Genomic DNA, 14,388 nt, shown 5'->3' with positions numbered 1-14,388 from the left:
TGCAATGGTTTCATTTATTAACGATATAGTTTCGCAGCGTATTGATTCAACAAACATTTTATCGAAATTAAATTTCTACATACCATCTCGACAACTGCGTCATCGACATACATTTTTAATTAATCACTACCGCACAAATTATGCAAAATTCGGACCTCTCAATCAGATGATGGCTATCTATAATCAACACTGCGAAACTATTGACTTTACAATGTCTCGGCAGAACCTAAAAAAATATTTTGTCACAATTCGAAACCTACACATCTAAATTTACATTAAATCGCAAAATTAAACACTACTTAACCAAACTATTTTTATTTTTATACACTATAATACCGTATTTATAGCATTAAGAAAATAAAGAAAAACATGTATATTGTATATGTACTAGTCTACGTCGGTTGACGAAATAAATAAATAAATAAATAAATAAAAGTAAAGTGACCAGACGTTCCGGATTATGCGGGACAGTCCCGGATTCAGCCTACCTCCCGCATAATTGAAAACGATCTGTAGAATTACTGTAACTATTTACCTGCATTAAGGAATACTGTTACTGTTTATATAATTGTCGATATAGGGTGTAACTATAAGTTGATCTAGAATAAATAGCATACATCATGTTTACTTTACGATACTAGATGTTGTAATGACATTGTTCATTACGTCTTTATAATTTCATGTCTTCCATTCCTTGGGAGTAAATGATAACTAACTGTAAATGATTTATACCTTATGTAGCAACAATGTGGGATATGACTATGAAATTGTTACGTATCGTCTGAACTTAGTTTTGATTCGTTGCGATTCAACACACACATTAACAATTATATCATCCAATGATAAAAACATGATAAACCTATAGGTTCAGCAACAAGTGTGTGTTTGGTTATTTATATTCCGCAGAATTTCTTAATCGTGTATCTGTCAGTGAACCTGATCGTGTTGTTTTCGGAAATTTCATTGAAATCGTTCGAAAGTGGAAAAAACTCTACTTAATTTTTAGTTTTACTCCATGATTCGAATTACAAACAAGGGTAAGTAATGAAATTAGAATAATTCATTGCACTAGTGGGTAAATATTTTAAATAATTTTCAACAGCTTCTGTGGGAGGAATGGTGGCAGAATGACGAGGCCTTCCAGATTTCTCCTTTGTCACGAGGTCAGACGCAATTGGTCCATCTCGCGAAGCTCTCCAGTTTCAACATTTTCCAAATATTTTAGAATATTACATTGGTAAGTATTTTTACATACATTAAAAATACCCTGCATAAATAGTTATGATTTAATTTCTCTCCTATGGTTTATGCAGTTTACATTCGAATGTCTCTTCTTGGGTGCAACATCTTGAATATTATTACCATCAAATTATATACCGAAATTCATCTATAAACTCTGAAGCGTCAATATGAAAAATAAATAAATTTATAATATAATTTATGTGTTGTGTTTTTATTTAATATGCGAGAAATTACCAACTACTTTTCTTTCTAGTAGTAAATAAAGGAAACGGTACGTCGAATTTTTCATCATATCATCCGAAGGTTTACATACTACATCCCATACTGTTTCCATTCAAAAACAAGGATTATAACTGAACCATATAACGTAATGTGGAGCGAAAAAATGTACTGAAAAATGCCCTTTTTGTATTGTAATTATACTTAACCGCCCATTACCCATGATGTCCATTGGCAAAAAACAATATATCATATTGTGGAGACCATTTATGATGCGGTTCATTTATCTTCAGTATTAACAACAATCAAAATAGTAAGAATAATGTTATTTATTGTCATAAACGGTCTGAGAAATAATTCATTTATGGTTCACGATTATGCGGGCTGTCCCGCATTGCCAGGCGTCCCGGAAAACGTCCCGAATTCTATGAGGAATCTGTTAAGTCGGGGAAGTTTGTGAAATTTGTTGAAAATAGGATATCGAGAAAATTTGTAAAATAATCTTTCAAGGGTCTTTTGAGCCTGGAGAATAAAGTTTTGATTATTTTGAAGAATGTAGCCAGTTTCCGTAAGTATAAAATTATCGAGAGATTCAAAAAAATAAACAAAAGTTCATTTGAATTCTCAGACTCTGGATTACGCAGAAATATTAGGAAACTGTAGATATTCTGAAAAGTTAAAGTCAAGACTACGATCTGAATCGTAAGAACTTGAGTTAGCTTCAAGAACTGGAAAAATGAATACCAGAAAATGTGTAACATTTAAACAAACGGACAGTACCCAGTAGACCAGTGAAGAGTGTTTAACTTATCACTTAATTTACGACTGGAGTGTCCATCGAGCCCTTTCCTCGTAGTACACATACTATACACTGAGAGAAATGGCTAATACGATTTTCATAGGACTGATCTATTGAGTTTGGCCAAAAATAATTCAACCGAAAGCCATTTGTCCGAATGACTTCGATGATTTCTATTTGGCCGAAACGGATATTAGCCCAAAACGGATTGGCCGAAAATGTCATTTGGCCAAAAAGAACATACGACCGAAACGGAAACAACATTTTCGACCACATTGCCGTTTCTGCCGAACGACTTTTTCGGCCAAATGACATGTTTGGCCAACTGTAAACCGATCTCGGCTGTGCAAATTTCAGTTAAAGTTCGTTAGCTGAAATATCGGCTGATTAGACGTATGATTACGTAGGCTCCTTTGAGTACCGCTTAGGTTCTAGTACCAATTAGGTTCTGCAGCGACTGTTTGTAACCTCAATCTGATGACAGATTAGTAGCAATTTTTGTTGGGCTCAGGGGCAGCTAGCCAATCACGAACTCGACCCTTGTCGGAGTCAGTGGAAAGTACTACTGAACTGTCAAAAGAGTTCATTTGACGAGGACCGAATTAATTCGTGACGTCATGCTGCAGAACCTAATATTTAGCAGAATTAGTTTATGTTCAAGCAGTGAGCACTGTTTGTTTGTATTGAGTATCGCGTAGTAGCGCATACTATCAAAAATTTTGTTATTGTTTATAATTTCTATTTCGTACAAGGTTAAAATACTTCGAATTTCCATTTACTTCCGCTATATAGAATATATTTTATTTAAGGTATAATATATTTTATTTAAGGATTTCTTGGATATGATCAATAAAAGCAGTCTATGTTGACAAGGGGTTGTCTTGAATAAAACTGTGATAAAAAAATTTAGATTGTGATCAATTCAGCGAAATACTGCAAATTTTGTTATGGTAATAAGACATATTCGCTTAAGGACATAGTTGGAAGAGTACCACAATGGCAGTCAATATGGCACCGAACCTTCCACGGGTCAACCCCACACCTCCCGCACTCCTCTCCCACCAACATTCGAATGCATCGAATAGCACCGAACAAAAGTTTGATATTCAAATTACTAACCTGCTCACAGCATATTTATTTACTTCCCGTGATAATGAACATGTTTCTTCAAAGAGTCCTATGCATTTCGGCACGAATTTTGGCATAAATCAGCAGTTTCGTGCCAATTTAATAGCCGTTCGCGATTTGGTGGGCTGATCACTGCACTTCACTTCTTCTCAAAGGGCATTGAAAAAAACAAATTTCCACACACTTCTCCGCACATGAGCAGCCCGAAATTTTGATGGAATGCAAATTAAACATCACTTTTTGAAATCAGTCACTTAGTTGAAGCAAAAACTTAATAAAAACTGCTATTTTTGACCGAGAAAAACCACTAAAAACGTATCGCGGAGCGAATGTAAACACCGGGACTGGCAGCGGCAAACTAATATTTAGGGTGGCTCAAAAATTATTTTGCTCCGCCACGCTCAGTCGAATATGTCTCATATTCTGGGTGTCTTCCGATGGTTTGAGCTGGTTTGAATAGGGGCTTACCGTGCACAGGTCGTTTCAGGTTTGTATGAGGCTTCATATGGCGAGGTTAAATTTTAAATTATTCTGATTGTGGCGCTTCGTCATTGGGCTCTGGCGAGGGGGGAGACCATATGATTGGATGAAATATTCAAGAGCTTTGACTTTATAGACAATGCATATTGAATTGTCGTTCCGATAGTTGGGAGTCGATTCTAATCGAGGTTGCGAATCCTTAGCATGATAATTAGGCTTCTCAGAAAGCATCAGTGAAACGTGTAATTCAACAAAAAAGCCAAGATTTGTCTGTGATATCTATCGCACCAGGAGCAGATACTTCATACAAAGGGTGTGACGTGGCAGTGAGCAGGATATAAAATGCTATTTTCGCGTTACGTAATCAATGGATCTTTCCCAAGGTGCGGTTTTCATTCAGCTATGTGGGTTCTCTTTTCGCCAGCGTTTGGAGGAGAGGCACTGTAGCCAGTGTAATGAAAGGTTTAGTTTACCATACTAGCTTTCATACAAACTTTAACCGGCTTGTGCTCAATCAGTTTTTGTTCAAATCGGCTTTTGGAGGACCCTCGGAGCATGGGACGGAGTCGATTGAGCGTGGTGGAGCTGGGTCGTTTTTTGAACCACCCTACTAATATTCTTTGTTTTTTTTATAAATACGACACCAATACTACTACAGAATATGACTGTTTTTATTGTACTAACACTTTCAAAGCTTTGTTTTGGTACTCAACCCACCTTCACCTTAAGAGTTGTCTTCATAATTTACACATAGAAACGGGGTTCTGGATAGTTGTGTATTTCATTAAGTCATCCTAATATCTGAGTTCTAAGTAACGTCTGATGCTATAGTTATATGAATCAAATAAATAGTCAGTATTTTTGTCAATATAGCCTGTTGCTGGAGAACGTGAGAAAGTAAAAGTTTGTTTCTTGTACAGTCGTGTTTCTCCAGTAAGCGGATCGGTCGGTCGTCGAAATTTAGTTTTGCGAAATTTAGATTTGAAAAGTTCATTTCCCATTAAATCGAACGTTTCACACGAAACAAGTCTATAATATTTGCAAACCATGTTGCGTCAACTTTTAGTTTACTACCTCCATTCTACCCATCTTATACTATTGGTATAAAATCTCCGAAGGGTCACCTACGCTGAAGCTTGTCTACGGAAATAAAAGTCCAACTTTAGCTTTTCATACGCAACACAATACATAAACACATTTATGGCTCAATAAATAGTTCAATGATAATATAAATATAAAGAATGTTATTTCAAGCTTCCTAGAGTTTGAAATTTTTTATTAATTTTAAAGTTTTTGTAGAATGAATTTAAAAACCTCCACGATAATTTACTCTACCAGAAGAAAACCGGCCTGAGATCATTACGCGAATAGAGGCAGTGAATCTACTTAGTTTTTTGCTACAACTTAACTTACTAGTCATACTACTAGAGCTACTGATATTACTACTTATATTTATTGAACGGGGTAAATAAAAAACTCGTTATAATTGCAAGACTGAGTAGACGTTCAATAAATATAATTAAAACGTACAGTCGATCCATCATCAGTAAGCTATTACCACTCACTATTACTACTCACAAGAGCTACAGCGGATGATCGTTAGCTTCCGAAGTCTTTCTTATTTTTGTGTAAGGTTAGTAAAGACTCGTACTGGGCACTGCCGGCACCTCTAACCTTACGCATACACTGAAAATATTCCACACGATTGAATCATGTTCTTTTTCATGTGGATCTAACGTGTTTCAACAGTTCTCATTTTCATAATTGAACCACGTTGAATTGACAAGAAATAAACTTGATTCAATACTACTTGGAAAAACTGTTCATTATAACGTGTTTTTAACATGATTCTATGCAGCTGTCATTGGTGATGACAAAAATATGGCGGCTATCAAATGTTCCTGTTGGAAGTCAAGATGGGACTACAGTATCACAGGTTGTTTTTAAGAGTGGCGGTTATTCAACGCTTAATTCGAGATTGCAGTTTATGGAATTATATTCAAAATGGTAAGTACATGTTATAAATCTATTCTAAAAACGTTCGTCATTCATATTTACTTTTCAGATGAATTCCAAAATTAAATGTAACCAATCGCCACCACCACCCATAATCAGGAATCCAAAGGCAGAAAAAACAGCAAAACCTGGAAATCTTTGCCCAGGATACATCAACCACCAGATAAAGTCCATTGTATATGCATATTATAATTGGTTCTATTAATTATGTACATTAAAATCAGTATAATAAATCTTCTAATCAGCCAAATGTATTTCTTTATAATTGTTTAAAAAGGTAAGAATATTGCGGGCAAGAATTTCGACGTTATATGCTACGACAGCATTCCTTTTCAATCTAACGTGTTTTTCATTTTAGTTCTTAGTGTTGGTCGATTGTATCGAACGATTCATGTTTTGACAGTTGGGACTGGATTTACACGTTATTCTGCCATGCTTCTCAATTAGTGAAAATTCACATGTGAAACCATTAGCATGAGCGTATAGAATATTGTCAGTGTAGTCTGCTGACGATAAAAGATGTGCCAGTTGTCAATGCGCATATTAAGGGCGTGGAGCGTCAAATTTCAAAAGATTTCTTTTAAGTAATTAATTATAGATTACAATTAGTCAACAATTTTATGTATGTTTCGCAATATAAAAATATGCATGTAATTGAAAAATTGTTATGGATCTACAAAAAAATAAAACAGTACTACTATATTTGGCAACAATTGAATTAGTACGCATATCAGAAGAAACTTATGACCGGTTCACATAATGGTGGGTGAACCCAAACTTTTGGCCGATGCACTTAAGTAAACATTTTGATTTTTAAAAACAAAACAAAAATTTTCCGCCGAAATTTCATCGATTACAATTGACACTTTCAAACATTTCTTGGATTAATTTTAAAACCTTAATGCAAAACTTAGATTTTGTAGAAAAATAATAGATTATGAGCAAGCACGGTTTTAGTAATAGTATAAGTATTCAATCTATATCTGTATACTTATTGCCGTTTATAGATAACTTAAGAAGATTTTGGCAAAACAATTGCATTGATTTTGCAATCTGCAGCATATTTCTGAAATAATATATTGTAGTAATATTAGGCTCTGTAGTGTGATGCTGCGTCAGAATCTTCGTCAGCACCCAATGTTTCTGAAAGTGAAGATCAATAATTGTGATTTGGTTAGGTAAATCGTTTATGAAAAGATGATTATTTGTAAACGTTTATGCGAGATTATTTAAAATATATGGAACTCCGTGGTAAAGGTATGGAAAATGGAAAATGTATGGAAATAGTATAGATAAGTATAAATAAGTATAGAAAAAACGTTAAAATTTATGTAAAGTACAGAACCAAGAAAAGAAAATGTCAACATATTACAACATGACGATATGAAGACATGAATATATGAGAATATTAAAATATAAAAAAAGAACATGAACATTTATAATAAAAATAAATATAAAAGAATGATGGAGGGTCCCGTAGCGTAGTTGGCTACACGTTCGCCTTATAAGCGAATGGTCATGGGTTCGATTCCCAGCCCCTCCACCAAACCCTCGTCAGTCGTTAGAAGCGCGCAGTCCATACGGTGACGTTTTGGGGAACGTGCCTCACCGGCACGGCTGCCTGATGACGACTGACAAAACTGTTCTTCTCGGAGGCTTTCCTCCAACGTACTTCAATTAATGGCAACCGAACAAAGCAACGATCACTGGATTCACCATATGGACAAATGGACACAATGGACTCACGATCAGGCTTGTAAAATGTCATCTGCATGTCATTTGACTAATTTGTTCATAACTTTCTTTAGAAGCCGAATTTATTGCATAATTTTAGATGTACTCATAACGCTTGAGTAGGGCTATATTTTTGTCCAAGGGTACGTTGCTCTAAATATAACATCTTAGGCTGGAGAGTGAAAACTCTCCAAAATGTCACGTGTCATTTGACATAATGTCATTTTAATTATACAAACGAATGCAAATGACATTTTACAACACTGCTCACGATGAGATGGGCTGGCAACGACAACGATAACGATTATGGACATTTAAAAATAGATTCTGTGTGGACTCTGTGAGGCAGAGTACCACAGTAGATCACGGCACAGTAGCGGTTAAGTACACAGAGTGCCTACCAAATAAATACATGAATAAAAAAAATATAAAAGAATGAAAACAAAAACATATGAAAATATAACAAAATTAAAATATATAAATTTGAAAATAAGAAAATATAAAAATATGAGAGTATAAATAAAAATATCAGAATATGACTATGTGGATATATGAAAAAATAAATCATGAACATATGGAAATATGTTATACAACTGAAATATGAAATAAAAGAAGTAAACATTTAAACAAGCAAAATTATGAGAATATAACACATCCCAAGTAACATTTTCAGTTTTATATCGCTCTTGAAGACTCTATGAAAATATAAATAAATGAAAACATAAATATATGAAAATATGAACGCACGAAGAAACGAAAATATGAAAACAAGATCAGATAAAATGAAAATATAAAAATATGAACATAGAAAACGTGAATCACGCAGAAAAAATTACGTTAAAAACAAACATATTCTAGGTAAATCCAAACATAAATTCAGTTTGTTCTGGCATCTAAAATAAATATGTTTGAATCAAACATATTGTTGCATTTGAAGCGAACGAAAACTCTTTTTGAATCAAATGTGCGTTTCAAGTTGTTTCAACCAGCTAAATGTTTGAAGCAAACATGGATATTATTGTTTTGGTTCGACCACTCATAAAATTTTCTCATCAATACTATCAATTTTCATATTCTGGTAGCATTTGACTACCAGATTTCACAATTCCAAACGTTCATATTTCATTTACTACCTTTCTGTACCTGAAAAACATCCTTATCATCAATTTGGAAGCAAGAAAACATATGATTCCACTCTTGCGAACTCGAGTTTTTGTTCACTTTTACAAGAGCGAGTGAGGGGTTGCCCACTAGTGTATGTATAAAACAAACAGGGATTTAATTTGGGCTTAGAAATAAATACGCTGGATTCAAAAATATTACCATTTTGGAAATAAACATATATATGTTTGAAGCAAATGGATGAAATTTGTATCCGTGATACATGATAAAATGAGAACGTGATAATATGAATACAGCCCGACTAACACATATGTTGTAGAATAGTTACAGTAACTTATATGCAACCAAATTTGGTCACATTTGAGTTGCTGTAACCAAATCAAAGTGATACATCTAGTGTTACCAGATTCTGTATGACTAAAAAGAGTACATTTACAACAAGTGAAAATAGAGTACAAAAGAGTACAACCCACGATTTTTTTTTAAATTTACAATTCAAGATTGATATTGGACCGTTTTAACTCATATCCCGAACATGACTCCTATTTCGAACAACTGGATTTAAATGACCATTTCATCATTATTCGCGTGGTTCTTTCCACGGAAAATCGATGGAATTTTGAATTGTAGGACGCTAAAAAGCCAATACTCGAAATATGAGTCATGGTCGGAATTTGAGTATATTTCTTTTATATTTGTAAGATGAAATTGTTTCGCTGATGCTGAACGTGTATGAATTCAACAAAAATAATTATTTTCAACATATTTCAACATAAAATTTGAATAATAGTCACAGAATATTTGAAACAAATTTCTCCTAAATATCAGTGAAGGAGTAAAAGAACAATTTATAGAATAAAGCCTCATGAATCTATCTAATATTTTCTAATTTATTGGGTAAATTGAAAAGCTCAACTCTTCAGAGGAAAAATGGTGTGTGAAACTGTGTGATATCTGAGGAATAGTTTCAAAAACTTGAATGAACGCAGTCTGTGATATGTGCACGAACGTTCAAATAATGTTCCCAATTTCCATGCATAGTTAGACAGTGTTCTCGGTCCAGCTTCGAATTTGTAATTAGGTATTGTAGTTTGTGCCATATTTGATGTGATCGTGCTGGTTTTCAAAATTTTTGATATCCAAATTTCACGAAAAAAAACTGGCGATCTATCTTCAATTTCGGCGTGGCCAGGAACAGTTAAACAAATTAAATATTATGAAAATAATAAATTCTTTCAATTCAAATAGTGACATACACAATCTCAGCGTACTTTATTCGTGCAAAAAAATGGATTCACTTTGCAATATTAAGTTTGAAAATCAAATTGGTACTAATAATATTTAAAAAGAGTACATATAACCTTTCTCTCTGAAAAAGAAGAGTACGTAATTTTTCTGCCTTAAAAAGAGTACATGTACTCTTAAAAGAGTACGTCTGGTAACACTATCTACATCTCGATATTCTATAGGTCATTGCGCGCGGCAAACCTAACCTCACTATTTTGACTGGTACTGGTCCTGTTGTTTACGTTTCGGACTTAGAATTTTTTTTGATTCAAATTATATCTGCATATTTCACGATGTTGAAGACATTCCGCACATTCCGCATTCAAGAATTGGTAATTATCGATAAGTTTAGGTAATTATCGATCAGAAAATTTAAAGCATGATAGAAGTATCTCAAAGTTAAAAGAAAGTCGTCTGTAAACAGCAGGACCAGTACCTGTCAAAAGTCGTGCGTGACGTCACTGTGCAATGGAGTATATCTCGATATCTCTCCCTATGTCGATGGTTTTATCGGTCCCTTCGACCTCCATACATTTGGGCTTTCTTCACAACGATAACCTCCCTATCTCGATATCTCTCTATCTCGATGTGTTCTGTTCATATTTTTTTCAGAATTCATTTTATCTTTGTCGATATATTCAAATTTCTAGGCTATTAGACCATCATTGAACAATAGCAAACACATTGAAAACAAGGGATGACATATGTTTTGTTGTCGTTTTTCACAGAGTCTATTATATCTCGCTTAATTTTTCAAAAGGACCTAAGTAACATTTTTTACATGAATTAATTTAAATAGCGCAATCAACAGAAAAACATGAAAGCTTTTGATTGTAGTACTCAAATTAATTCATGAAAAAATATTACTTAAATCACTGAAAAGTTAAACTGAGATATATAAATTACGCAAAGAGTGAAGCCAAATCTACCTATTGAACTGTCAAACCGTCTACCTATCGAGCAAAGTAAACAAATGATTGTTGGTAAGGCGGAAGTATTGTTATCGCCTGATGATTATTATGGTGAATTAAAACTCATGAATTGAAATGTATTAGATTTGTTCTAGAAACAGCTTCAAAAAACTTCAATACACCCCCCAATAAAGTTGCAACAAGAAACTCACGTGTTTGCACTCTGTAGGTGACTTTGGTTATCGAATTAAAAAGCTTTAGAAGTGATCACTCCCGTGAAGTCACTTGAAGGGTTGAACAAAAATGAAAGTTTTCAACATAATAACAAGAGCATCATTCAGAATAAGAGTAAGAAGATCCTCTTTGCGCAACTCTATATAATAGACTCTGGTTTTCATAGATATGAGCTTTTTCTGATCTAGTATCCACTTAGGGAAGATCCATAAAGTACGTCACGCAAAAAAGTGGTTTACAACCCCCCGGAACCCCCCTCCCCCCTAAGAGCGTGACGTACTTTGTGGATGGCCCCTTAAATTTTCCTTCCATTCCTCGATCTCTCCCTATCTTGATGGTGCCTTAAATATCGAGATGTGGAGTGGCGACTGTATTTCAAGACAAAATTGTAAAAACGACTTACCTGCTTTCGTAAACAAAGATTCGAACGACGATTTGACGAATCTGATAGCTCTCCCACGCAAACCAACACCACCAATAGGTAGCAGAAGGTTTCCGCTACCTGTTCATGGTGTTGGTTTGCGTGGGAGAGCTATCAGATTCGTCAAATCGTCGTTTGAATCTTTGTTTACAAAAGCAGATAAGTCGTTTTGAAAATTTTGTCTTGATTTGAAAAATGTATAAATAAAAATATGAAAATATATAATTAAAAACCCAAATTTATCCCCAAGTGGTGATTATGCCTTTCTCGATTCGATATGTTGGATTCGAATTAATGTTGTAAATGCTGTGCTAATTGCCTACATTTTGGCGGTTAAAATATTTGATGCAACTCTATCACGCTGCTTATAAATTACTCAATAATTGAGTAATTTTTAAGCAATTATTATGAGAGTAATGGATTGCGCCATGGCTAAATTGATTAATGACTTAAAGTGTGCATGTAAACAGCGTATTTGTTAAAAATAGAAATATTATTCAAATCGAATGAGTTATTAGCAAACAAAAACAATAGTGTCCAACTAGGAAAGTTTCTCCGTTTCCGTTTCTCCGTTTCTTCTAGTTGCACTCGAATCGGTCAAGTCCTTCTATATGAAACGTGTTTAACAATAAAAAATTCTCGGGGCTACACACACACACACACACAGTCAGACATGTGTTTCGAGCTGAGTCGATTGGTATATAACACTATGGGTCTCCGAGCCTTCTATCAAAATTTGGCTTTTGGAGTGAAATTATAGCCTTCTGGTACAACTTTGTTGTACGAGAAAGGCAAAAACCTTCCTTATCAGCAGTGTATGGCAGTATAAAAATACTGCATTATGAAATTATGAAAGCATAAAAATAAAAAAAATATGAAGATAAAAAAATGGCAAAATTTTAAAATATGAGGGTATAAAAATATGACATTATGAAATTAAGTAAATATAGGACATATAAATATGGAAAAGTGAGGAAATAAATATACGAAAATAAGAAAATATTCAAATTCCAGATTAATGAAAAAATGAAAGTGGAGTAAAACTCATGTTTCTTTTGAAATTACTGTCCAGATTGCGTAGTAGGTGTAGTCCTTGATTTCAATCTAAGACAAAAATTACAAAAGCATGGGGAGAGAAAGAAAATGTTGATGTGATACTTAAAGAGAGGCTCTCCACTCAGCGACACCCTCATAAGTACCACGGAGTTGGATATTGGGAAGATATTCGTTGGGTCAGGATTTGCCTGTAGCTGCCAATGTGACCGTGGTAGATCTTACTCCGTAACACACCACGTAAAGGTGTCTACCCAGCGTTGCGGGTAAGAAAACTTATTAGGATGGAAATAGATACACTTACCCTATGCAAAATAAACATATGAAATCGCATGCAGAAACGAAAATGTGACAACAGGATAAAATGAAAATGTATAAAAAAAATGAAAAACATTAGATGATGCAATGAGATCGTGATAATAAAAGATATTTTAGTTACTAGATAAAGATTGTCGCTTCGGTTCCCTTTGTTCTGCTGTCCGGAACATGTTAGGTACCAAGCTGTCAAATCGTATGGATTTTCCTTCTTTGACATTTAGCTCCCCTATCCTCGCCAGCAAAAGATGTTCCGGACAGCGACGACAGCGACAATCTTTATCTAGTAACTAAAATATCTTTTGTAATAATGCACTGTGGTAAACATAATAAAGTGTCCACTTGCCGTTCCATACAAAATTGTCAACTTTGGAGCTCCAGATCTCGGTTGCCCGTGAACCGATTTAGATGAAAATCCGAGCAGAGCCCAGCCGCATCTGGAATTTTACCATACCTAGGTTTCGACCTTACCGACTCGCAGGGTAAAAAATTGCTGCGGTAATACAAAAGAGACGTTTTTGGCAAAACATATTTTTCAAATATTTTGAGTTCTATAGGTTGTACATTAGGGTGGCTCAAATTAGTATGGGAAAAACTTCTTTCAATTTTTTTGATGGGCCGCCCTCTTATTCGGTTCTATTTGTTGCCCTGATGCTCTGGACAAAATTTCAGCCAAATCGGTCAATGTTTGAGCGGTGCTAAACTCATTGGAAGTTTATATGGAAAAATGTATGCAGAAACATCCAAAAACAGTGATTTGCAGTTGAACGGAACAACTTACGAAAAAGAACTATGATAATCATTCAGATCTTGAAGAATTTAATACTGAATGTTATGCAGAAAACCGCGAAAAGATTAGAGTTTGCCCGGCTAAGTTATTAGCATTTCTCTGAAGTAGGGTTTGAGCAAATTTCGTTTCTTTTACCTTTGAAAAGAAATAAATTCACCCTACAACACTCCAGTAAAAAGCTAATATCTTTGCCTAATAAACTCTAATCTTCTCATGGTTTTCACCATAACATTCTGTATTTAATTCTACAAGAACTGAAAAATATCATTGTTCTTGATTAAGTTGTGCCGTCCAACTGCAAATCACTGTTTTTGGATGTTTCATTTCCATATAAACTTCCAACGAGTTTAGCACCGCCCAAAACGTTGACCGATTTGAAAATTTTGCAGAGCATCAGGGCAACAAATAGAACAGAATAAGAGGGCGGCCCATCAAAAAATTTGAAAAAGTGTTTTTTGAGCCACCCTATTGTAGATTGATGCAAAAATGCGTATTCTGGCAATACAAACAAGCTTGCTGAAGATGCATGTACACTAAGAGTTCTATATATTTGAAAAACAATCTTTTGCCATAAAACTCATTTTAGTATCAATGCATTTTTTAGTCCGTGAATCAAAATGGTCCAAACTTAGGTATG

The 14,388-nt window shown here is 34.5% G+C and overlaps 1 long non-coding RNA gene across 1 annotated transcript; it reads left to right on the top strand.

The window, feature by feature from the left end:
* The first annotated feature begins 844 nt into the window (after positions 1 to 844).
* On the top strand, positions 845 to 1,425 carry LOC134203433 (uncharacterized). Its single transcript, XR_009977603.1, has 3 exons — positions 845 to 1,037; positions 1,103 to 1,237; positions 1,314 to 1,425. It is a non-coding gene; the product is annotated as an uncharacterized LOC134203433 (long non-coding RNA).
* Positions 1,426 to 14,388: the final 12,963 nt, after the last annotated feature.

This window comes from Armigeres subalbatus, unplaced genomic scaffold (assembly GCF_024139115.2).
Source record: "Armigeres subalbatus isolate Guangzhou_Male unplaced genomic scaffold, GZ_Asu_2 Contig1851, whole genome shotgun sequence".
NCBI classification, from domain to species: Eukaryota; Metazoa; Arthropoda; class Insecta; order Diptera; family Culicidae; genus Armigeres; species Armigeres subalbatus.
Note: the sequence above shows the minus strand (reverse complement) of the source record. Positions and strands in the feature narration are given on the sequence as shown.